The sequence below is a fragment of the Peromyscus californicus genome, unplaced genomic scaffold, assembly GCF_007827085.1.
Source record: "Peromyscus californicus insignis strain IS unplaced genomic scaffold, ASM782708v3 Scaffold_9__1_contigs__length_137607984, whole genome shotgun sequence".
NCBI lineage: Eukaryota > Metazoa > Chordata > Mammalia > Rodentia > Cricetidae > Peromyscus > Peromyscus californicus.
In genome coordinates, this window is record NW_026294617.1 from 17,331,596 (window position 1) to 17,357,988 (window position 26,393).

The window sequence follows — 26,393 nt, forward strand, 5'->3', positions numbered from 1 at the left end:
ATATATATATATATATATATATATATATATATATATATATATATATATATATATAAAGAATATTGAAGAAGGAAGCTCTTTCTCTTTGCCTAGGAAGGTCATTCATTTACTCTCTTTAGAGCCCAATTTTTAGGAATTCTAGTGTATACTGAAGACCATTCGAGACATCCAGCCTCATGGATTGAAGAAGTACTGAATTCTTCAACTTTTCATTGGTTGACAGCCAATGTTGGACTAGCTGGACCACAGACTGTGAGACATTGTAATAAATTCACTTTCTACCTACATAGGGAGACTGATTCTATCAGTTCTGTTCAAACAGAGAACGTTACTAATACTGTTTTTTTGTTTTGTTTTGTTTTGTTTTCACTTGCCCAGAGGAAGGTGTTATACCTAACAGTAGTGCTCATAAAGGAACTCGTTCCATTTCTCTTTAAGTATTCAACTTGTTGTGAAGACTACACTTCATATTGTTGTTAAATGTCAAGAGATTGAAATGAATTTCAGGAATAAAACTCCTAAAGCAATGGAACCATCATGCAGCCTTCTGATGGAACAAAGATCTATCTTGTCTGTGATCTGATTCCTGCTTTTCTCTCTTGGTTGTCTAAAGTCCCTGTGACAACCAGGTAAAAAGTACCTGAGTTCATCAGACCTCAGTGTGAAGCCATAAAACAGACATTTTATTTTGTGTCCTAAAATTTCTCTGTAATTGTTAATATTCTAGGCATCCTTCAACCTGGTGGAGAGGGGAATCACTCCACTCCACATTGTGTAATGTGCTGTGCAAGCTAGCCACATGGTGTCCAGGAGGAAGAAGGGGAAGTGCTTGTGGAGTGCAGGAATATAGCAGGGTCAGCTATTTGAGCCAGGGGCAAGTGCTGTTGTAATGGAAATCTCTGCAGATCTGGAAAAAGTCTGTGTCTTGGGTGGAAGGCAGGGCCAGGAACCACTGTGCAGTGTCTTTAAGCACACTGTTACCCTAAGGGAGGTGCTCTTGTCACTCAGGCCTCAATAGCCAATCAGGCCCTCCAGGCTTACCTGCCAGTCAGAGGAGAGTGGTGGGGGTGGGCTTTCCAGAGCCAGGCTACAGGCTTGTCTTTGTAACAGAGTGTATACCAGTGGTTTTGTGTGCTGCCTGTGCTGTTGGAAGGAGCAGAGGAGAGAGCATGGGTGAGCTGGGAAGTCACGGCATGGTGAACAAGAGGCTGCTGTCCCTAGGTCAGGAGGAGCAAATGGTGAGCCTCAGAAGCCAGTGTGGCAATCCTCTCTGGGGTTGGGTGGGAACCTGTAGCCAGATTCCCCATCCTGTGAGGTACCATGTGGTCCTTGCAACTCCCTGGACCCAGGTGTAGGACTCTGAATAACAATGCTGTGCAGACTGCCTCTGCTCAGACCATTAGGAACAGGGAGCTATGTGTAGAAACATCTTTGTAGTCAAGGTCAACATACTTTTCATGCATTCATGGAAGGCAGCTTTTAAATTTGTAGAGGCCTAGTTTCTCTAATGATGAATTTGCAGATAATTTTATAGGGATTATAAATGGCAACTCTTGTGTTGAGTAGCACTCTCCTACTAAGCTATGATGTAGAAGAGTAGAATTGGTGATATAAAGGATTTACCAATGCTTAGGAAGTAGTAAGTCATAGAGAGTAGAATTTAGCTAAGGGGGGCTGCCTCTAAAATACCACAAAGATAAGTATATGCTAACCAGGCCTGTTAGAGATTAAGATGCTAGGATACACATTTGTTCAACAGGATTGTCCAGGCATTTGCCTCCAAACAATGACAAAGGAGACACCCCTGATTTTCAAGCAGCCACTAGGCCCATCCTTATATCAAAGAAGAGGCCTCTAACAAGCTGCTCTAGGGGGCACTACAGGGTCACAACCAACCATAAGGCCTGGTGTGCAATTAAGGTCTTAATTTTTTTCTTGAGAAAAGCATGGTTCTGACAGGTGGACAAGGTGATACCTATTTGAAAAGGAAAGCTCTGTTGTGTTGAATGATGTCCTGATCAACAAGACTTTTCCTCTAGGCCCTTACACAGAGAAAAGGAAGGTGCTTCAGAGAGCCAGAAAAGACCTGGAGTCTAGGACTGGGGAGTTTTGTCTAAGGACCTGATATATTGAGAATAAATTAGAGCTCCTTTTTTTAAAACCAGGAATATGCTAGGGAGAGCTGGTAATGATCTGGGGCCAGGATCTTTGTTAGGGGTTGCTTCAGATCCTGGGAATACAACTCTTATCACCACATGGCACTATGGTTATCAATCCCAAGGCCACTGTGTGCTTAGCCAGTAATGTTTTTTAGGTACTCTGTGTTCTCCTTATGCAGCATTGTGTGAAATGCCTCTTCCTGAGTTTGCCTCATTGTATGGTAGCTTCTGTTGACTTCATAGAAGTCTCTCATTTTCTTCCATTTTCTACTGGAAGATGCTATTCTTCTTAAGAAGTTTACTTGGCATGAGGCATAACTTGTACAAGACCTCCCCATACCAGCCTTTATTTTTTCTGTCTTCTACTTTTCCTACCCTTCTCATCCCCTGGATGAGGAGGTGCCTTCTCATCTCCCGGCACTTCCACCTCAGGACCCTGTCACTGAAGAATGACCTGCTGTTTCAGGTTAGTGGTATACTTAAGGAATAATACTGGGACTATCTTTGCTGTGTGAGTTTCCCATCTGCCTAAGTGGCTAGACTTGCAATCTCCTAATCCTATTTAAATTGTTCAAAGTGTAACTGGAGCCTTAACCTAAAAGAAACTTAAGGATGGCAGAACATGTGGAATGCAAAATCTGTTCCAGGCTGGCTCCTCATTGAGCATTAGTCAGAAATGGATGCATGCTATCATTAATAAAATTTTTCTTTTTTAATCTCAAGTGTATGGAGTGATTTCTCCTTTGGAAGGCATATTAATTCTTGAAGAGCTGCACCTCCAGCTATTTAGAAATTTTTTTCTGATAGAAACTCTTTGATATTGATTCAAGTGGCCTTGATTCCAGTACATTGGTCCCCACAGTGATGACCTTGGTTTCCATCATCAAACATTATAAATTCTTAAATTAAATGACTCTACCACCTCAAAGTTTTAAATTTACCCATTTGTGTCATGTAATTGATTATCTGTTGCAGTCACAGGAAAAAGATTTGCATGTGGAGTGTGGCTGATGCCTTCAGATGAGAATAGGAGGAATAGTTTATTGTGTGCACTTTAGGGGGAAACAGGATTGGCAATCAGCTGCTGGAGTCACCATTATGAAAGAGGACCTTATTGTTTCAGGTTGAGTGATTTTGTATTTTTCCAGCATATTTTAATTCATATCATGAACACAGACCAGATTGGTGGGTGTACAATTTGAGAAAGTTAGTTTGAGCCAATGAATATTGAATTTCCAATTAGACAACTCTCCTTTGCAGATATGTTCAGTCCTGCTTGACAAAAATATGTCAGCTTAGAAGACTGAGAAATAGACCATTGCCTGTAACTCTGTGTGTCAAGTTACAGATCTCAGTAGTCAACATGTGCACATGGGTAAGATCAGTCAGTCTCTTATTAATTGCATTTCCTCAACTAGGGAAGATTCTACTCTTTTTTAAAGTCAATATAGCTAATATAACTAAGTTTTTTATCTTAAAAATAAACTAATTTTATCATGCTAAAAGACAATTGTTATTATTTTTTAATTTCATTTTCTTTAAATGCATTTCTTCTATCAGATGTGACATTGGTGAAGATCTTTTCCCATTCTGTAGGCTGTTGTTTTGTCTTATTGACTGTGTCCTTTGCCCTACAAAATATTTCAGGAAGTCCCATTTATTAACTGTAGAGGGATGATCTCCAAAATATATAAAGAATTCAAAAAACTAGACCTCAACATATCGAACAATACAATTAAAAATGGGCTACAGAGCTAAACAGAGAATTCTCAATAGAAGAATCTCAAGTGGTTGAAAGACTTTTAAAGAATTACTCAACATCCTTAGTCATCAGGGAAATGCAAATCAAAATGACTCTGAGATAACTTATTACACCTGACAGAATGGCTATGATCAAAAATATTGAAGACAGCTTATGTTGGAGAGGATGTGGAGCAAGGGGAACACTCCTCCACTGTTGGTGGGAATGAAAACTTGTTCAGCCACTTTGGAAATCAGTATTTTGGTTTCTCAGAAAATTGGGAATCAGTCTACCTCAAGACCCATCTATACACTCTTGGGCATATACCCAAGGATTGTTCAATCATACCACAAGGACACATGCTCAGCTATGTTCATAGCAACATTATTCATAATAACCAGAACCTGGATACAACTTAGATGCCACTCATCCAAACAATGGATAAAGAAAATGTGGCACATATACACAATGGAGTACTACTAAGCAGTTAAAAAAAATGATAGCATAAAGTATGCAGGCAAGTGGATGGAACTAGAAAAATATCATCCTGAGTGAGGTAGCCCAGACCCAGAAGAATAAACATGGTGTGTACTCACTCATAAGTGGATACTAGATATATAAAGCAAAGGATAATCAGACTACAACTCACAGCTCCAGAGAAGCTAGCTAACAAAGAGGACCCTAAGGGGGACACATAGGTAGCACAGAGATGGAGAAATAGATGAGATCTACATGAGCAACCTGTGGGTGTTGGGGGGTTAATGGAGGGCAAGGAATGGGATATGAGAACATAAGGAAATGGGAGGTTTGAGCTAGAACAGGGACAGAGTGGGAGAGCAAGGAAAGAGATACCATGATAAATGAAGACATCATGGGAATAGGGAGAAACAGGGTGCTAGGGAAGTTCCCAGGAATCCACAAAGATGACCTCACCTTGGAATACTAGCAATAGTTGAGAGGGTACCTGAACTGGTCTATTCCGGTAACTAGATTAGTGAATACCCTAACTGTCATCATAGAGTCTTCATCCAGTTACTGATGGAATCAGATGCACAGATCCATGGCCAGGTCCCAGGCTGAGCTCCAGGAGTCCAATTGATGAGAGAGAGGAGGGATTCTAAAAGAAAGGGACATTGAGATCATGATTAGAAAACATGCAGAGATGCCCGCCAAACTAGTGGACACACCTGAACTGTGAACCAATAGCTGAGGAGCCCCCATGGGACTAGACTGGGCCCTCTGGATATAGAAGACAGTTATTTAGCTTGAACTGCTAGGTGGACCCCCAGGCAGGGTGATTGGTATCCATCCCTGGTGCATGAGCAGGCTTTTTGGAGCCCAGTGCCTAAGGTGTGACACCTTGGGCAGCCTTTTGCAGAAGGGAGGGCTTTGGACCTGCCTCAACTGAATGAATGTACCAGTCTCTGCTGACTCCCCATTGGAAACCCTGACTTGGAGGAGGTGGGAATGGGGGGTTGGGGGGGGGAATGCTGAGGGATGGCAGGAGGGAGGAGGGGGTATCTATGGTTGGTATGTAAAATGAATAGAAAATTTCTTAATAAAAATTTGAAAAAGAGCACTATGTAGTTTTAGATGACAGTCCGCTGGTAAAGCCAGCAGGAACTTTCAAGAAGACTGAGAACTCCCTTGCTTTACAGTAGATGCCTATCAGCCCTATGTGTAAGACCCCATCAGCTAAACCTTTAATTTATAGATGGATTGAGCAAAGTGATTTCTAGTGCCAGGTTGCAACTTTATACAGAGTCTGCTGCAAAGCAGTTTGAAGCATGGCAGGGTCCATCACAACTTAGAAGCCAAATTTGGAGGAATCACCCATGTTGTACTGGTTCTGGAAACAGGAAAGATGCACAATTTAATGGTCATGATTTCTTCCATGGCATCTGTAGATGTAACCAACCGTCTTATTAAATAAGAAACACAGAGCCGATTCAGAGAAGAAAGCCAAGAGGTCAGAGCTAAGAGCCTCACCCTTCCTGATTCAGCGATCCTCTTCAGCCAAGAGAGCTCTCCCAAAGGGACCTACTTCCTTTGTGTATGTCTTTATATACTCTAGCTGTTCTGCCTTCTCATTGGTTGTAAACCCAAACATGTGACTGCCTCGTCACTGCCTGTATGTACCGCCCTCCAGGTACTTAAAGGCGTGCGCCACTGCCGCCACACACTTGCTATGGCTCTAACAGCTCTGACCCCCAGGCAACTTTATTTATTAACATACAATTAAAATCACATTTCAGTACAAGAAAATACCACCACATTTCCCCTTTTCTATTTTAATAAAAAGAAAAAAAAGAAAAAGGTTATAACTAACAAAAGAAAAACTATATACAAAATACAATGACTGCAATATATACAAGTAATAAATGTCTAAACAATGTCTAGTCCATTTGTATTTAACAAATTCAGAGATAATAATTTCATTATCTATCCTATTTTGTTAAGTCCAAAATGTATCTAATTCACTTTCTATCCTAATTAATCTTCAACTATAACTAACTAACCTTCAACTATAACTAGCTAATCTTCAACTCCCTCAGAGACCCAAGAAGGAAATAATATTAGCTAACAAAAATAAAAACAGGAAGTGCATGCAAGCAACTTCCAAAAAATTTGTGAGTTGACAGAAACAGCCAGCTGCCTGGACAGTCACCTGAGGTTTCTCCGCAATGCTGGGACATCATCTTCAGCCGATAGACTTAGCATATCTGACAGACTCATTTGTGAAGTAGGATGTACACAAGGTCAACAGTTCAACCTCACATTGGGTGAGAGCAGTCCATGTACCAGAAACACCTGAATTCCACTAGTGTCATGTCATGATTCAGGATTTTAAATTCTGGAAATTGTTGATGGTTTTTTAATTCAACTGTCCATTATTCTTGGCTGTGTATATATGGCTTCATCTCAGCATCCCGTTCTTCTCCACATCCCTCTGTCAAATGCCAGTCTACTATTGAGAGGTGTGAGCTTAGTTACTCTTCAAGAATAACTGTTTCAGCTGCTGTTCCATTGCACATCAGAAGCCATCGGCCCACTGCCTATTCAGCTGTCTTCGAAGAAAAGGGCACTGTACCTTTTCCGAATTGCGAAGACCACCTCAGGGATGGTGCCATATTGTCCTGGCCTCAGAAGATGCCTTTTGATAAAGCCATAACCACACTTGTTTTGGCAAGGATCAGTGGTCCTTTGTTTCATGTCCTGTCTGTCCATTTTGTCAGCAGTTGATTCGAGGATACTTTGTTGTCCAGTGGCTAACTTTTGCCACAATGAAAGTTAACTCCATATGCAGTTTCTTCAATGCCCACATTTTCTCTGAAGTAGATTGGTACTGCCAGGAGCCGACATGTCTCATAATCATAACAAAAAAGAAAAATTTTCTAAGTTATTAAAATATTTTAAATGCCATATTCTGTAGATCTCTGAAGGGTTTGAAGATGACCTGTCTAAAATATATCTGCTCAATTTTTAAAACATATCTAATATGACTACAAGTTCTATTGTAATGTCTAACTACTAACTTTCATTTCTTTATATCCTAATGGTTGGTAATAATAACATTCAAGGATCAGAAAATTGCATTGTTAAATGAACGGTATAAGTACAATTAGAAATATACATATAGCATTTTCTAACAATATCAATTTCAATATATATAATTTGTATACAATATAAAACAATCCAATCCAATGTAAAGTATTGAAAACTAGTAATTGTCTTTTTCTTCTTTCTTTCTTTCTCTCTTTTTTTTAAAACAAGAACCTTAAATCTAATCTCCTTTGCTTAGCCTTTTTCCTAACCCTTGACAACAACTTGTAACCAACCCCCCTAAACAATGAAAATTATCCCAGACCCGAAACCCATTAAAAAGACCAAAAAACCACCCACCCCACACCACCTCTTTGGGAATGTGGGCATCGTATTCTTAAAATTGCTTCCTGCTGGGTATGGGCGAAGTTGTCTTTATCCTAAAAGAAAAATTTTAGGTTAATTGTCAAATTCTAGGAAAGGTAACTATGTCCTTCATTATCCAGTCTGTGTATAATGCCAAAGTTCAGGGTTTATCTCAAGTCCTTATTCAAGTAGTCTTTGAGACTGGATCATCTCAGCTAGTCATCTCAAGATTGCTCTGAGCACCTTGTAGTTCAAAGCTGATCTGTAGATGATGTTTGTCAGCTTAGTGATATTATTATTGTCCACGTGGAATTGTTGTTGTGGGGCCCCAACTTCTTCCTGGAGACTTCAGTTGATGTTAGGCCTGGCCGTGATTTCCTGCAGAAAACTGATAAGAGACTCGAACACAAAGACATATATATGCAGCTAATTGAAGCCTTTTTTCTAGAATTAATTAATACTCTATATGACCATTCATATCTTAACAAAGGTTAAAATGTATATATATATATATATATCTGTATATCTATATATATATTAATCTTGTAAATTTTGATATAAAATTTATACTTTAAGAAAAGTTTAAAGAATCAGAATAGAATCAAAGAGTTGAGATTAGTAATAGAATAGTCCCTTAATTAATTTGGCTTTTCTCCTGTCCCATAGCAGATGGCTCTTTTATTCTGGCACGATACAGGGAGTTTGCGTTTTCCTTTTAACAACATACTTGAGTTTAAAGAAGGAGAGAGCCGTTCTCCAACTCCAAAGTGAGCTTTAATTTTTAATTGAACTGGGACTATTAGAAGACCAATAGTGTTAAATCTTTAGAGAAAAGCAGAAACAAACATTTAGGAAGACATAAAATTTTTTAGATAATATATACCCATACGCCATTTCACTCTGTTTCCTAGGATAGATGATTTGTCCCTTTTCTTCAGTTGTCTCATTTGTCCAGAGTTCTTCAGATTCCTTAACCTTCATTCTCCTAAAAGACAAAAACAAAAACCTTTCCCCAAGACTAATTTTGGGGATGTTCCTTTTTGGCAAGTTATTATCTGATTAAATGAAAAGACATGTGTTACTGGTATAAGTTAGTTTAAATTGGATGTTCATGCTTGTTGAAGAATTATCACCTCCTCTAATTAAGAGGTTTCACTTGTTCAAATCGAACCTTTATCAATTTTGATGGTACCCACAGCTTATCTTCTCCTGTAGAAACAAAAGCAAAACCTCGTCCCCAACGTAACACATACCCTGGTTTCCATTCTGAGGTCGGCACATCCTTAAAGTATATAGGCTGATTTAATTCTGTAGTTTTTTCTATTATCCAATGTCTCTCTGCAGCTGTTGTTCCTTTCTCATTGGCATTAAGAAAATTCAAAGTTAATAGAGCATTATGCAGTCTGTTTCTGGGGGTTTTTGTTACCCCTTTCTGTTTATTTAGCATATCCTTTAGAGTTCTGTTTGATCTTTCTATAACTGCTTGACCTGTAGGATTATGTGGTATGCCTGTAATATGCTTTATATTGTAATAAGCAAAAAACTATTTCATTTTAACAGAGACATATGATGGAGCATTATCAGTTTTGATTTGTGCAGATATACCCATGATGGCCATAACTTCTAGCAAATGATTACAGAATCAGCTTTTTCAGAACTCAAAGCAGTTGCCCATTGAAATCCTGAATAAGTATCAATAGTGTGGTGTACATATTTCAGTTTTCCAAATTCTGCAAAGTGAAACACGTCCATCTGCCAGATTTCATTCCTTTGAGTACCCTTTGGGTTACATCCTGCTGGTAATGGTGTTTGAGTGTAGAAGGAACAAGTAGGACATTTCTTTACTATTTCTTTGGCTTGTTGCCAGGTTATGGAAAAATCCTTTTTTAAACCTTTACTATTGACATGATGCTTTTTATGAAATTCTGAGGCCTCCAGCACATTTCCTATCCATAATTTATCAATCTCATCATTGCCTTGTGCTAGAGGGCCTGGCAGACCAGTATGGGATCGAATGTGAGTTATATATAAAGGGTGACTCCTTTTCCTGATTGTATCTTGTAATTGAATAAATAGTGAAGTTAATTCTGAAGCATCAGGGATAAATTCTGCAGTCTCAATATATAATACTACTCTTTCAGCATACTGAGAGTCAGTTACTATGTTGAGAGGTTCTGAAAAATCCATTAATACCAACAGAATAGCATACAATTCTGATTTCTGAAGTGAATTATAAGGACTTTGAACCACTTTACTTTTCTTGTATAATTTGAGGCAAGATCCCATCAGCTCTCTTTATAAGATCAATTCTATCACTTTTGGGATATTTGCTGTTAATTTCTCCCAAAAAATTACTGCAAGCTCTTTGCCAAGGTTCACTTTCTGTCCATAATTTTTCAATGTCCTCCTTAGTAAAAGGTACGACAATTTCTGCTGGGTCTATTCCTGCTAATTGACGAAGTCTCAATTTTCCTTTCCAAATCAAGTCAGAGAATTTTTCCACATAAGTTTTTAATTTTTTATTTGGTTTATTTGGTAAAAATATCCATTCCAATATAATATCTTCCCTCTGCATTAATATTCCTGTAGGAGAATGCCTAGAAGGTAAAATAACCAAAATGCAATCCAGCTTTGGATCAATACGATCCACGTGCCCTTCATGTACTTTCTTTTCTACCAAGGCCAATTCTTTCTCAGCTTCAGGTGATAATTCTCTTGGACTATTTAAGTCCTTGTCACCTTCTAAGGTTTTGAACAAATTTTGCAGTTCATCATTTTTTTGCCCCAACACTAGTTCATAGATGAGAAATATCTCCAAATAATCTTTGAAAGTCATTAAGAATCTGTAGTCTATCTCTCCTAAATTGCACCTTTTGGGGTCTAATTTTTTGTAGCTCTATTTTATATCCTAAATAATTAATAGAATCTCCTCTTTGTATCTTTTCAGGAGCAATTTGTAATCCCCAGCAAGCCAAAATTTTCTTTACTTCTTCAAACAATCTTTCTAAAGTATCTGCATTTGAGTCAGCTAGTAAAATATCATCCATATAATGATAAATTATAGATTTAGGAAATTTTTTACGTATCACTTCCAATGGTTGTTGTACAAAACATTGGCACAGAGTTGGGCTATTCAACATTCCCTTTGGGTGGACCCTCCACTGAAATCTTTTAACCGGTTGAGAATTATTGTAAGTAGGCACTGTAAAAGCAAATCTTTCTCTGTCTTTTTCTTGTAAGGGTATTGAAAAAAAACAGTCTTTTAAATCAATAACTATGAGAGGCCATCCTTTTGGTAACAGAGTAGGCAAAGGAATTCCAGATTGTAGAGAGCCCATTGGCTGAATTACTTTGTTAATTGCTCTAAGGTCTGTTACCATTCTCCATTTACCAGATTTCTTCTTAATAACAAATACAGGAGAATTCCAAGGGCTGGTTGATTCCTCAATATGCTGAGCATTTAACTTCTTCTACCAGCTCTTCTAAAGCCTGGAGTTTCTCTGTTGTTAAAGGCCATTGCTGGACCCATACAGGCTTGTCTGTTAACCATTTTAAAGGTAGAGCTGTTGATGTCTTTGGAAGATCATCAGTTGTTGTGCCCTGTTCTTGTATAATATGGATGGCTGGTGACCACTCAGAATAATGCCTTCTAATATTTGTCTCAGAAACATGTGCTAGTTTATGATTTGTTTCTGAGATTGGAGGGATGTTAATCTGAGGATTCCATTGTTGAAACAAGTCTCGACCCCACAGGTTCATAGCTATGTTAGCCACATATGGTTTTAATTTTCCTCTCTGTCCTTCTGGACCTATACATTCAAGCCATCTTGCACTCTGTTTCACCTGAGGTAATGTCCCAATTCCTAACAGTTGAACATTTACCTCCTGAAGAGGCCAAGTTGGATGCCAAAATTCTGGTGCAATTATGGTAACGTCCGCACCTGTGTCTACCAGACCAGACAACAAAACACCATTTATTTTTATTGATAATTTTGGTCTTTGTTCATTAATAGAAGTTTGCCAAAAATTTTTCTTTATGTTTTCTCCTGAATTTTCTATTCTCTCTGTTTCATCATCCTGACCAGCATGACTTATTCCAATAGGCATTTGGTTATTTAATTGCTCTGAGTAGTGGTTTCCTCTACGACTGCAGGAAAGGTTTGAACTGGATTTGCTATTGGGGCCTGCATGAGGCCCCTCTGGGAGTTTCCCGAAGACTGAGGCAAAGGATTACCCTGTCTGTCCCTTGTTGATCTACATTTGTTGGTCCAGTGTTTTCCCTTACCACACCTTCTGCATACTCCAGAAGGAAGGGGCATTCTGTTGCCATTGTTCCTTGAAGAAACATTGTTTCTAGGAATGACCTGTGTACAGTCCCTTTTCAAATGTCCTTGCTTTCCACATCCAAAACATCTAACATTCCTCAAACCTTTTGAAATTGCTTCTCCTACCCACATATCATCATGCTCATGAGCTTCAACATTAACCGTGTCTCTAATCCAATCTTCCAAAGGTGCAGATCTTGCCTTTAACGGCCTGATTATTGTTTTGCATGCTTCATTTGCATTCTCAAAGGCCAAAGATTCAATTATTATCTGACTAGCTTCTGAATCCGGGACCATTCTCTTTACTGCTGAAGCCAGTCTTTGTAAAAAAAATCTGTGAAAGATTCTTTTGGGCCTTGTACAACCTTTGTAAATGACTCAGTTTTTTTTCCTGGTTCCTCAACTCTGTCCCATACATTCAAGGCTGCTGTTCGACATAAAATTAGGGTTTGGACATCATATGAACATTGTGTTTGTGCTGAAGCATATTGTTCTTCTCCAATAAGCTGATCCTGGCAGACTTGTATTCCTTTATCCCTCCACTGTTTTTCTATGTTTTTAGCTTCACCCTTGAACCAAGTTAGCCACAGAAGCCTTTGACTGGGTTCAAGAACAGCTTGTGCCAGCTCCTGCCAGTCCTGTGGTACAATCTTATTATATGTTGACCAAGAGTTTAACATTTGCTTTACATATGGGGAATGCATGCCATAAGGTACTATTGCCTCCTTAAACCTTCGTAAATCTAACATTTCAATTGGAGCCCAAATATTTTGTGTAGTCATTTGATCAGGCAACTGCTGTACGGTTACTGGACAAACTAAGGGTGACTGTGTGAAAACAGGCTTTCTTTCTGTAACCCTATGATCCAATCTTGAAGCAACTTCACTGTTAGTTTCTTCTGTCTGAGTTTTTACAGGGTTAACAAGTTTTTCTAAAGCTGTCACCCTGGCACTTAAATTGACTATCTTTTAAAATAGTAAAATGAGGATAAGCATAGTAATAAAATGCATAATTCGGTCAACATTAATCTTCTCATATAGCTGTTCCATTGTCAGACTGCCTAAAATTGCAAACAAAGCCCAATTTTCTTCCAATGAGCACAGAAAACCCATTTTTTTAAAATGTGGAAAAAATTTCTCTTTTAAATAGTTTCCTTTAAAATATCTGATATCTTAAGTGACTTACCAAGTCCTCGTAGAACAGTACCAATCCGAGGGAATTTCAAAACAGCCACCTAGTGTCCGAGGTGTGAATCCAGAGAGAGAGAGAGAGAGAGAGAGAACACTCAAGAACCGTAGCCGCAAGTTCTGCCTAAGAACTTGAATCCAGCCATGTGTTCCCGCTTGAGCCTAGTCAAGCCTTGGCTCTGGCTACCTTAAGCTCCAACCATGTGCGTTGGCTTTACAGGCAGGGGCCCTGTTCGGCAGGGCAGGCCTGAGTTGTTTGTAGCACCGGCTTTAAGCAAGTAGCTCAAGGTTAGTCCGGCCTGAGGCCAAGTTGACCTGGGCCCGAGTTAGGGAGCCAGCCGCCCTGGCGGGAAACCGGACCTGCCGCCAAGCCAAGTTAAGCGGTTTTTAATGGATTCTTGTCACGTTGAGCGCCAAATGTAGATGTAACCAACCGTCTTATTAAATAAGAAACACAGAGCCGATTCAGAGAAGAAAGCCAAGAGGTCAGAGCTAAGAGCCTCACCCTTCCTGATTCAGCGATCCTCTTCAGCCAAGAGAGCTCTCCCAAAGGGACCTACTTCCTTTGTGTATGTCTTTATATACTCTAGCTGTTCTGCCTTCTCATTGGTTGTAAACCCAAACATGTGACTGCCTTGTCACTGCCTGTATGTACCGCCCTTCAGGTCCTTAAAGGCGTGCGCCACTGCCGCCACACACTTGCTATGGCTCTAACAGCTCTGACCCCCAGGCAACTTTATTTATTAACATACAATTAAAATTACATTTCAGTACAAGTAAAATACCACCACAGGCATCAGTTTAGCACTGTTGTACACTTTTGCTTTTGGCAGAGCCAGAAACTCTGTGTGGAGGCTATGAGTGTTCATTGCATAAAGTTGTGAAGATGAAGCTGGGTTGCATTTTGAGACCATCAGATGTTGAAATACTCAAGCTATGGGACATCTGCCATGGAAAGCTACATACATGGAGTGGAAGTAGCAAAGGAGAGACATGTATGAAAAGTTGCAGTGTTAAAGCTATCTAAGTCCTTTGAGAATGAAGCCCCATGTATCTGAGACAGAGCAACAGTATTTGGTGTTTGCCCTGCTGAGTTTTAGTCTTGCCTTGGTCCAATCTTGCCTCACTGTGTCCATATTCCTCTACTTCCTTTCTTTATTAAAATTTATTTTCTCTGACACAATACACCTCAAAATACAGTTTCCCCTCCTTCTACTCCTTCTCTGTACCTCTCTCCCCTAAATCCCCTCCTCCTTCATTTCTGTTCACTAGAGGGCAGATCTCCCAGGCATATTAACAAAACATGACACAACAAGTTATAGTATGATTAGGCACAAATTCTCATATCAAGGCTGGATTAGGCAACCCAGGAGGAGGAAAAGGATCTAAGAGTAGGGAATAGAGTCAGAGATACCCTTACTCCCACAAACACATCAAGGTAAAAAAACCACAGCATGTATGCAGAGGACGTGGCACAGACCCATGCAGGACCCATGATTGCTGCATCTGTCTCTTTGAGCCCCTTTCATTCTGCCTAGTTGATTCTGTGGACATGTTCTCCTGGTGTCCTTGACCCTTCTGGGTCCTACAGTCCACCCTTATGCAGGGTTCCCAGAGCTCTAGCTAATATTTGGATGAGGATCACTGCATCTGCTCCCATCAGCTGCAGGAGGAGGCCTCTCTGATGACAATTGGACTGGGTACTAATCTATGATAATAGAATATTGTTAGATATCAATTTATTGACTTTTCTTTTTGGTCAGTTGTATTTGGTTCTACCCTAGTTCTCTGAGCCATCCAACTTCTGGTTCCTGTTCATCCAAGCAGTGTTGGGCATGGGCTCCCTCTTTGATCTTGGGACTCAAGTTAGTTTAGTAATTTGTTGATTACTACACAAATTCCAAGACACCATTACCCCAGAATATCTTGCAGACAAGGTAAGTATGGGTTGAACATTTTTGTGGCTAGGCTGGTGTCCCATTCCCACCACTGGGAGCATTATATGGCTAGTTCAGGCTCCATATTCTCAAATATTTGGAGTCCTCATTAGAGTCACCCTGATAGCTTCCAGAAAGTTTCTACCATACTAGGTTTCCATATCAGCCCCTAATAGCTACCCTATTGCACTCACTTTTTCCTATATTCTCTCCTTCTGTCCCTCTCTTACTTGATATTTTCTGTTCCTGCCCCCAGTCCACCCATAAAGTCTATTCTGTCTCTACTTGCAAGGGAGATCCATGCATTCCCCTGCCTCCACAACCATCCTGGTTACTTATCCTCTCTGGGTCTGTGGATTATATTGTTGGTATTGTTTACTTGACAGCTAATGTCTAATTATAAGTGAATAACATATCACATTTGTCTGTGTGGTTCTGGGTTGCCTCACTCAGAATAATAAACAACTCAAGAAACTAGACATCAACAAATAAAATGGTTCAGTTAAAAAATATGGTACATAGCTAAACAGAATTCTTTTTTTTTAAAGTCTTTTTTTTAATATTTATTATTTATGATGTATACAGTGTTCTGCCTGCACACCAGAAGAGGGCACCAGATCTTATTACAGATGGTTGTGAGCCACCATGTGGTTGCTGGGAATTGAACTCAGGACCTCTGAAAGAGCAGCGAGTGCTCATAACCTCTGAGCCATCTTTCCAGCCCCCTAAACAGAATTCTTAGTAGAGGAATCTAAAATGGCTGAAAAACACTTAAGGAAATGTTGAACATCCTTGGCAATCAATGAAATGTAAATCAAAATTACTTTGGTATTTCATCTTACACTTGTCAGAGTGGCTAAGATGAATGACACAAGTGACAGCTCATGCTGGCCAGAATGTGGAACAAGGGGAACACTCCTCCATTGCTGGTGGGAGTGAAAACTTGTTCAGCCATTATGGAAATCAATATACCAGTTCCTCAGATAATTGGTAATCTATCTACCTCAAAACCCAGCTATTACCACTCTTGGGCATATATCCCCCAAATATTTCTCCATCCTGACACAAATACACTTGTTTAACTATGTTCAAAGCTGGTTTATTCATAGTTGACAGGACTTGCTATGTCTGTAAGAGATTGTGTTGATGATTGATGTGGGAAGGCTCTTCTAGTGAGTTGGCAGTATCTCTAAGCAAATGAACCTGGGATGGATAGGAGAGCTGGCTGAGCACAAGACAGTGACAAAGCAAGTGAGAAGGCCAGGAAACAGTGTTTGCCCATGGTTTTAATCTTCATTTTCTATACCACAATGATGGATTGTGACCTGGCAGAATCAGCTAAATAAACTTACCTGAGATGATTTTGATTAGAGGATTTAATCACAGCAGCAGAAAAGCAAGTTAGAACAAAAAATGGAACACCAAAAGTGATTGTGTTCCTGGGAAGAATCTGGGAATGTTGTCCTTTAGAGGAATGTAGAAGATATCAGGACTTAAATGACAAAAGTCATAGAAAACTATAAACAGAGCTCCATAGGCTGTTCTTGTAGGATGAGGAAGATGAGACTCTTGATAGTAATGCACACAGAGGAGGTCAAGGTCATAGATTTTAGTGAGAAGTAGACTCTATGAAACATTAAGCTAGAGGTCATTTGTGTCTTATTTGGCCTAGAATCTTCCTTATTCTGCCCTTGCTCTGAGAAATTGAGTAAGGCCAAATTAAAAAGTAATGGGCTGATTTCTTAGATGGAATATTGAATCTGTTGCTTGCTTATTACTGATGACTCATTCAGGTCTACAGTGAAAAAAGCAATAATTTTTTCAGAACTCAGTGACAATGAAAAGGTAGTTTCAGATGGCAGTCATGTGCTGAAACAGATAGGAATTTTCAAGTAGATCACCATTAAAGAGAAGAAAGCCTATCTAGGTACCCTAAGGGCTTCATGTTAAGCCTTCAATTAATGAGAGGATTAGGCAAAGTGATTCCTATTCCCAGGAAGCAGCTTCATACAAAACCTGCTGCAAGTGTTGTCCAAACTCTGCAAGGTCCATCTCAATTAAGAAGCCAAACTTTGTGCTGGCTCTGGAAATAAGAAAGAATCAAAATTTCTGGTCATGGATTCCTGATCTGTGGTTTCAGTTTAGGACTTTTGCAGTCATCTATGTTTGGCAGAGTTAGAGCCCCAGTGAGGAGCCTGTGAGAATCCATTGCATGAAGCTTTGAGCATGAAGCCCAGGTTGCATTTTGAGACCACAAAATGTTGAGATACCAAAGCTGTGAGACATCTGCCATGGAGAGCTGAATATAGGGAATGGAAGTAGCCAATGAGATATATGAGAAATTTCAGGAAAATGAGACACCTAAGCTTTGAAACTGAAGCCTCATATGTCTGAGACAGAGCTGCTGGATTTGGTGTTTACCCTGCTGGGTTTCAGTCTTGCCTTGGTCCAGTCTTCACTCACTGTGTTCCACTTCCTCTTTGGGAATGGTAATGGGTATCCTGTGCCAGTGTATGTTGGAAAGATGTAACTTCTCTTCTGATTTTTACAAGATGTCAGAGTCAAGGAATCACCTGAGTGTCCAAAGAGACCTTGAACATTTGAAATTGTTGGTGCTGTTGAAGACTATGAGGATCATTGAAAATAGACTAAATGCGTTTTGATCATGGGGTGACCATAAGACTATGTTCAGAATGTTTTCAATTGAATGAAAACCCTCCCAGATAGGATAATGTATTCGAATACTTCTCTCTCCTTGGGGGCTTTCTTTTGGGTGCTTGGGGAAACTTTAGCAGGAAGAGACTTTCTGGATGAAATTCCTCATTGGAGAAGGAATTTGAGTGTCTTTAGCCTCAATCCATTTCCTATGCAGCTGTACCCCCAACCACAGCAACAACCTCTACAATGAGCAAGTCACCAGACACACACCACAGCATAATCACACAGACACCTTCCAGTCAGCACAGACAATTTCTAATGTTATCATGCCTCTAGGTACAAATCTATTATCACCAAAGTCCACCAACACTGGAATAGGATCATCAGTGTCTCTAGGCCTCAGAAAAACAAATAGGACCATGACAATACCTTCAACAGCATTAAGCACACCTTGGATACCATCCCATCATCTGGAACTAGGACACCCACACTTCCTGAGAAGTCAGCTTTAACTCCACTCTCATTAACACTAGACAAAGTCACTGACACAAACAAACCTTTACCCATGACAAGTTTGGCAGTTACAAATACCTCTTCACCAACCACAGCCACCCTGAGGAAAACTGTTCACAGCAAAGTCCTGTCTGAGACTCAGGAAAATGACACTGCAACTGTTTCCCCAACCCCAGCAACAATGTCCAAAATGAACAAGCCACCAGACCTATACCACAGCACAGTCACACAGACATCTTCCCAGCCAGCACAGATGGGCTCAAGCACAGGCACTGGTACAGCCCAGTCACCTGAGCATTCCATAGCCCTTGTCCTTAGCTCATGTTCTTTGTGTCTAGCTATCATGTCTTATACCACTGCTATACATGGTATCACTAAATCCCATAAGATATAGTTGAAGCAATTGATATTCAGTGCTAAGCCATTTTGTAACCTGAGTTTTTGTCCATTTTGTTGTTTTTATTTTTGTTTTTGAAGAGACGGTTTCTCTGTGAAGCCCTGGCTGTCCTGAAAGTACCTCTGTATACCAGGCTGACCTAAACTCAGAGATCCAAATTATTCTGGCTCTTATGTCCTGTGATTAAATGTTGGCCATCATGCCTGGGCTTTTTTGTTTTTATATTATTGGGTGATGGGCTTGTTGTATAGGTATTTCTACATGTCAAGCATATGCTGTTTTGCTGAGCGTCACCCACATCTTGAATTTTGTATTATGGCAGAATGTATCATTCTCTTTCAAACTGCGTGAGCCTTGTGAGTCATTCAATTGCAGCTGTGTGACATTCTTCCTACCTATTATGTTGGTTTTCAGTTCTTTTGAGGAATGTGCATCTTTTTCTTGTATGCATGGATATGTACCACATGTGTGCCTGGTCCTCACAGCAATCAGAAGATAGTTTCACAACCCCTGAACTTGTAGTAATGGATAGTTGTAAGCCCCCATTTATGATGAGCCCAACTGTCTGTAAGACCAGCAAGAGCTCTTAAATATTGAGACATTTTTACTGTCCTATGTTATTTTTTATGGTCAACATTTATATTGCTAATGTTTTTATCTGTTCACTTGTAACTTTAAACATGCATTCCCTTTTAGTAAAATCTTATTATTGTTATAATTTAAACTGGTTTCTGGAAGATCAAAATAGAACTGGAGTGTATGCATAATTCTTTGTAGAAACTTCCATAGAAACCTGTGAGTTCTTTCTACCTTTCTTGTACAATTTATTTTTATGGGGGAGAAAGGGTCTTACTAATATGTAACTGGCTAACCTGCAATTCATTGCATAGGCAGGCTGGCAGCAAACTCAATTAAATTCTCCTGCCTTTGCCTTGTGAGTGCTGGGATTAAAGACTTGAGCCAGTACACCCAACTTGCCCATCTTTTTTGTAGTTAGTAATTGTTCATTCAATTTCTCTAATGTGTACTTTGATCTGTTTGCTTGCTTCTCTCTTTATATCTTGTTTTAAAAAAAGATTTTTGGTTGTGAGCCTAGCCGGGTGTTGGTGGAGCATGCCTTTAATCCTAGCTCTCAGGAGCCAGAGCCAGGAGGATCTTTGTGAGTTCAAGGCCAGCCTGGTCTACAGAGCGAGATTCAGGAAAGTCGCAAAACTACACAAAGAAACCCTGTCTCGAAAAACAAAAAAATTTATTTATTTATTTATTTATTTATTTATTATGTATACAGTGTGCTGTCTTCATGTCTGCCTGCAGGCCAGAAGAGGGTACCAGATCTGATTACAGATGGTTGTGAGCCATGTGGTTGCTGGGAATTGAACTCAGGACCTCTGGAAGAACAGCCAGTGCTCTTAACCACTGAGCCATCTCTCCAGCCCCTCTTTATATCTCTTAATAGGCATTTCTCCTGCAAGGTTATATCCTAGACAAAATGTTTAGAAATGACAGATGTGAACCTCATTGTTCAGCTGTTGTTTTCTAAATTGAGTTGATGATTAGAACTTTTGTGTTATGGAATAACTGTGGGAAGCCCCAGAATTATACGAATATACTGCCAAAGAAGTATATATCACCATGCTGTCAGTATCACACTTTCTGTTGTACACATGTATGGGATATTTTAGACTGCAGTGACCTATGATGATGTGCATATCGACTTCACTTGGGAGGAGTGGACTTTGATGGATCCTTCCCAGAAGAATCTCTACAAAGATGTAATGTGGGAGACCTACAGAAACCTTACTGCTGTAGGTAAGACTGAATTTTTTTTATCACTTTTTAAAATAAGGGGACAACTCTTCCTTAGTTATTGATACACTTTTGTAATTTCAATTGAGAAAGAAGAAGAATGAGGTGAATAAATCTGTCATTGTTCTAAGGTTCACTAAAGATAATAACAACTTTTGCACAGTTTCCCATAATACATGATATATTTTCTGGTACTGTATTTTAGGCTACAGTTGGGAAGACCACGATATTGAAGAACATTGTCAAAGTTCTGGAAGACTTAGAAGGTACTTTTCATGTGCTGGCTGATACAAATGTGCCTATGGAGAAAGTTTAATGTGTCGCAGAAGTTTTAAATAAAAGCGACAATGTAAATCAGCACAGTTTAAAGTATACTGATGGTTGTTAAATTCTCACAAAACCAAATACCTCAATGTCAGGTAGCTGATATGTGTTTGCAAGGCATTCCTCTAAGAAAGAACACAGAGAAACAATGCCTTCACTGATATTTCCATTTGAATTACAGCTCCATGATAGCTCTGCTGTTGAACAGCCAATCTGTTTAATTTCATGCCACTGAGATATTGTAAAAGGAATATGTGTTGAATAGGTGATAAGTATATATCCAAGTATATATCTATGAGGAACAGAAAGTCAAGTTGTGTGAATGCAGTGTGGAAACATTTTATTTGTTTGTTTTCCTTTATCAGTATATCATACACTACTCTGGATACAAGCCATGTGAGCATAGGAAGGATGCAACATCACTCACTCTCTCACACACAGAATAATTAGAAGATAAGTAATAGTCCCCACTTTGAGTAGAATTTTTGAATGTGATACAAGTTTTAATTTAATTGATTTTCCAACTTTTTTGGGTACATCAAGACACCCAGACTGGAGAAAAGCTCTATGAGTATTGGAATGTATAAATATGTCTATTGTCCTGGTTCACTTTGCAAGTGGAGTATGACTCTCATTATTGGAAAACTTATGAGTGCAATAAGTATGTTAAAGCTTTGAGTTCTTCCAGTTCTCTTCAAATATGTGAAGAATCTCATGTAGACAAAAGATTCTATAAATGTGGACCCTATAATAAAGGCTCTTACCATTACAGATACCTTCAAAGACACAAAACATCCCTAAATGAAGAGAAACACTGCGAGTGTAAACTTTAAGATCTTATTTGTTTTAAAAATTAGACAAAATTGTAAAATTAATTCATACAGATATAAATATTCATCAGTGTACTGAATGTGATAAAGCTTTTACATGTGCCAATTATCTTTACAGGTACAAAGAACATCATATTGGGGAGAAATCCTCTGAATATACTCAATGTGCAAAAGCATTTTTATATTATGGTCATCTTCAGAATAATGAAAGTATTAATACTGGAGAGAAACTCTATAGTTGTATTCAATATGATGAAGCCTTTTCACACAACAGTAGTCTCCAAATACATAAAGAAACACATACTGGAGAGAAAATCAGTGAGAGTAATCAGTGTCGTAAAGCCTTCACAAGTCATGATCATTTTCAAATACATAAAAGAACACATGCTGGAGAGAAAACCTATGAATGTAATCAATGTGGTAAAGCCTTTGCATGTACCAGTAGACTCCGAAGACATGAAAGAACACATACTGGAGAGAAACCCTATGAATGTAATCAATGTGGTAAAGCCTTTGCATGTACCAGTAGTCTCCAAAGACATGAAAGAACACATACTGGAGAGAAACCCTACAAATGTAATCAATGTGATAAAGCCTTTTCACAACACAATACTCTCCAAATACATAAAAGAACACATTCTGGAGAGAAACCCTACAAATGCAATCAATGTGACAAAGCCTTTTCAGGACACAGTAATCTTCACATGCATAAAAGAACACATTCTGGAGAGAAACCCTACAAATGTAATCAATGTGATAAAGCCTTTGCATGTGCCAATAGTCTCCAAAGACATGAAAATATACATTCTAGAGATAAACCCTACAAATGTAATCAATGTGATAAAGCCTTTGCATGTGCCACTAGTCTCCAAATACATGAAAGAACACATTCTGTAGAGAAACCCTACAAATGTAATCAATGTGATAAAGCCTTTTTACGACACAGTCTTCTCCAAATACATAAAAGAACACATACTGGAGAGAAACCCTACAAGTGTCATCAATGTGATAAAGCCTTTTCACAACACAGTTATCTCCAAATACATGAAAGTACACATACTGGAGAGAAACCCTACAAATGTAATCAATGTGATAAAGACTTTTCACGACACAGTCTTCTCCAAATACATGAAAGAATGCATTCTGGAGAGAAACCCTACAAATGTAATCAATGTGATAAAGCTTTTGCATGTGCCAGTACTCTCCAAATGCATGAAAGAACACATACTGGAGAGAAACCCTACAAATGTAATCAATGTGATAAGGCCTTTTTACGACACAGTCATCTCCAAATACATGAAAGAATACATTCTGGAGAGAAACCCTACAAATGTAATCAATGTGATCAAGCCTTTGCATGTTCCAGTAGTCTCCGAAAACATGAAAGAACACATTCTGGAGTGAAACCCTACAAATGTAATCAATGTGATAAAGCCTTTTCACAACACAGTCATCTCCAAAGACATGAAAGAACACATTCCGGAGAGAAACCCTACAAATGTAGTCAATGTCATAAAAACTTTTCACGACACAGTCTTCTCCAAATGCATGAAAGAACACATTCTGGAGAGAAACCCTACAAATGTAATCAATGTGATAAAGGCTTTGCATGTGTTGGTAGTTTCCAAGTACATGAAAGAAAACATACTGGAGAGAAACCCTACAAATGTAATCAATGTGATAAAGCCTTTTTACAACACTGTCATCTCCAAATACATGAAAGAACACATTCTGGAGAGAAACCCCATGAATGTAATCAGTGTGGTAAAGGCTTTGCATGTTCCAGTAGTCTCCGGAGACATGAAAGAACACATACTGGAGAGAAACCCTACAAATGTAATCAATGTGATAAAGCCTTTTCACGACACAGTTATCTCCAAAGACATGAAAGAACACATTACTGGAGAGACATCCTACAAATGTAATCAATGTGATAAAGGCTTTTCACAACACAGTAACCTTTAAATTCATGAAAGAACACATACTGGATAGAAACCCTATGAATGTAATCAATATGGTAAAGCCTTTGTATGTGCCAATAGTTTCTGAAGACATGAAAGAACACACACTGGAGAAAAACCCTACAGATGTAATCAATGTAATAAAGGCTTTTTACAACACTGTCATCTCCAAATACATGAAAGAACACAATCTAGAGAGAAACCCCATGAATGTAGTCAATGTGATAAAGCCTTTGCATGTGCTGATAATCTCTGCATACATAAAGGAACTCATACTTGAGAGGAACCTTACAAATGCAATCAATGTAATAAAGCCTTTATATGACACAGTCATGTCCAAATACGAAAGGAATGCATTCTGGACAGAAACTCGATGAATTTAATGAATGTGGCAAAACCTTTGTATGTCTCAACAATCTCAGAATACATAAAGGAATACATACTGGAGAGAAACCCTAAGACTCTAATCAGTGTGATAAAGCCTTTGCAATTTAAGGTCATCTTTAAATACATAAAAGAACATACACTGGAGAGAAACCCTATGAATCTAATCAATGAGATAAAGCCTTTTTAAAACACAATCACCTTCAAATCCATAAAACAGCACATACAAGAGAGAAACCCTATGAATGTTATCAATGAGGTAAAACCTGGATGTGCCCGTACTCTCTAAATACATAAAGGAACTCATACTAGTGAGAAGCCCTTCAAATATAATCAGTGTGATAAAGCCTTTTCATGCCACAGTCCTCTGTAAATGCATGAAAGAATACATTCTAAAGAGAAACCCAATGAATGAAATTAATGTGGTTAAGTCTTTACATGTGCCAATAGTCTCCAAATATGTAAAAGAACACATAATTGGAGTGAAATTCTGTGAATGTAATCCATGTGGTGAAGCCTTTTCACAACAGACCAGTCTTTAAGTGCATGAAAGAACACATACTGGAGAGAAAACCTATGAATGTAATCAATGTGGTGAAGCCTTTGCATGTGCAGGCAGTCTCTGAAGGCATAAAGAAACACATACTGGAGAGAGATCCTATGATTGTAATCAATATGGTAACGCCTTTGCATGAATCAACAGTCTTTGAAATCACGAGAAAAAAATCACACTCAGAGAAACCCTATAAATGTAGTGAATGTGGTAAAGGTTTGCAGTTTATATTAGTCTTTATACAAGAGTAAAACTTAATGTGTAATTTGTCTGTTAAGGCCTTTTCATTTTATAGTAGTCTTTGAGGGCCTAAAAATAAACTAATACTGAGGGAAATCTGGCCATAAAGAATTTGGTAAGATCTTTACCCAACAGACTTACATTCAGTTACACAAGATTACTCTGGAGAAAATATTTGACAAGTGTCACCAATCTGTTCAAGCATTATGATGTCCCTCTTTTTTATTTGCACCTTCAAACTCATATGGACAAAAGTCTATGAATTTAAATGATGAGCTAGACCATTTCAATTCCACAGTTCTCTCCAATTACATGAAATTAAGGCATCCAGGTATAAAACTTGAGGTGTATTAGTGCCTTTTCTGTTGCTGTGATAAAACATTATGTCTATGTCAACTTGTGGAGTAGTTGGCCCTTGGGTCCAGAAAGATATAGTATCACCATGAAAGTGGCATGGCAACAAGTGTCAAACATGGCAGCTAAAGCAGGAAGCTAAGAATTCACATCTTCCACTTGTGGCATGAAGGTGAAAGTGGGAACTGGAAATGGTGTGTGGATGTGAACTCTCATGTTCACCCCCAGGGACATACTTCTTCCAGCAGGGCAAGCATTACCTAAATCTCCCCAAATTGTGGGAGGGCTACCCACCACCCCCACATTTCCCCAGAGTGCTCTTGAGTAGGAGCAGCAAAAAATATTAGATAGAAGGATTTCGAGTGGGGAAAAACAGATAGAAAATACAGGATAACCTCAAGAGGGCCTGGAACCTATTCCAACAGGCCCTGACTGTTTCTGCCCTAGGGTATTTACAGAAATGCCAAGGGTTGGAGCAAAACACGTCCCCCCAGCACATCCCAGTGCAGACCATCTCAGACACCTGCACTCAGACCCATAGTCCAGTCATCCTCTCTATGCAGACCTGCTGGGTAAAGCCACTAGGAAACCTGAAAATGGGCCTCCACAGGTCCCCCTTTCTTAATATATAAAAAACAACTCCTCATTAATAGTTTCTATCAATCTCCATAGCTGTCACTTCTTCCAGTATGGGAATTGAGAATAATAAAGATGACATTTCTTTTTTGGATTGGGTCCAAGGTGACTACAGCAGTCTTAGCTGCATCCAGCCTTTTCTAAACCAAAAACTCTTAATGTATTTGCAAACTTAAAGAATCCCTTAGTTTCATCATTAACATCAACAGGTTAACAAATTTTGCTATACATAGTTACAATTCTGTCAATCTTCCATCTCAAATCAAACTCTTAACAGAACCATTTGAATTTCTTGCTAAGAGAACGTAGGAAAAACTTCTGATGTATTCACATAAAACTTAAATATTTTATTAACTTCAAACCAGGGTGGATTACTATCAATACATTCAACCTTAATTCACTCATTACTCCCTCTTTTCTTTATAATTTTTTAAAACAAAATCTTGAACCTAGTTAGAAGAAAATCCAAACTTTTCCAT

General features: G+C 38.9%; 1 pseudogene; it reads left to right on the top strand.

The window, feature by feature from the left end:
• The first annotated feature begins 43 nt into the window (after positions 1-43).
• On the top strand, positions 44-24,949 carry LOC128105563 (zinc finger protein 431-like; annotated as a pseudogene).
• The last annotated feature ends 1,444 nt before the right edge of the window (positions 24,950-26,393 follow it).